General features: G+C 50.2%; 1 protein-coding gene across 1 annotated transcript in view; it reads right to left on the reverse strand.

Moving 5' to 3' along the window:
* Window positions 1-496, reverse strand: part of LOC109923186 (solute carrier family 13 member 5-like) — a 60,046-nt gene that overhangs the window by 53,871 nt on the left and 5,679 nt on the right. The window lies entirely within an intron of this gene.

A 496-nucleotide genomic window follows, 5' to 3' on the forward strand; every position in this document is an offset into this window, starting at 1 on the left:
AGTGTGTGTGTGTGTGTGAGTGAGTGTGTGAGTGTGAGTGTGTGTGTAAGTGTGAGTGTGTGTGTGCGAGTGTGTGTATGTGTGTGTGACAGTGTGTGTGTGTGTGTGTGTGAGTGTGTGTGTGACTATTTACCCCAGCTCTAACCATGAGTCCCAGTACTGACAACTTACCCCCAGTTCTGACCATTTACCTCTATGTTGACAATCTACCCCTACACTGACCATTTACCCCCAGCTCTGACCATCTACCCCTACACTGACCATAAGTCCCAGCTCTGACCATCTACCCCTACACTAACCATGAGTCCCAGCTCTGACCATCTACCCCTACACTGACCATGAGTCCCAGCTCTGACCTCTTGCTCCCACACTGAACATTTGCCCCAGTTCTGACCATTTAACCCTGCACTGACCATTTACCCCCAGCACTGCCCATTTACCCCCAGTTCTGACCATTTAACACCAGCACTGACCATTTACCCCAGTTCTGACCAGT

This window comes from Rhincodon typus, chromosome 26 (genome assembly GCF_021869965.1).
Source record: "Rhincodon typus isolate 14 chromosome 26, sRhiTyp1.1, whole genome shotgun sequence".
In the NCBI taxonomy this organism is placed as follows: Eukaryota; Metazoa; Chordata; class Chondrichthyes; order Orectolobiformes; family Rhincodontidae; genus Rhincodon; species Rhincodon typus.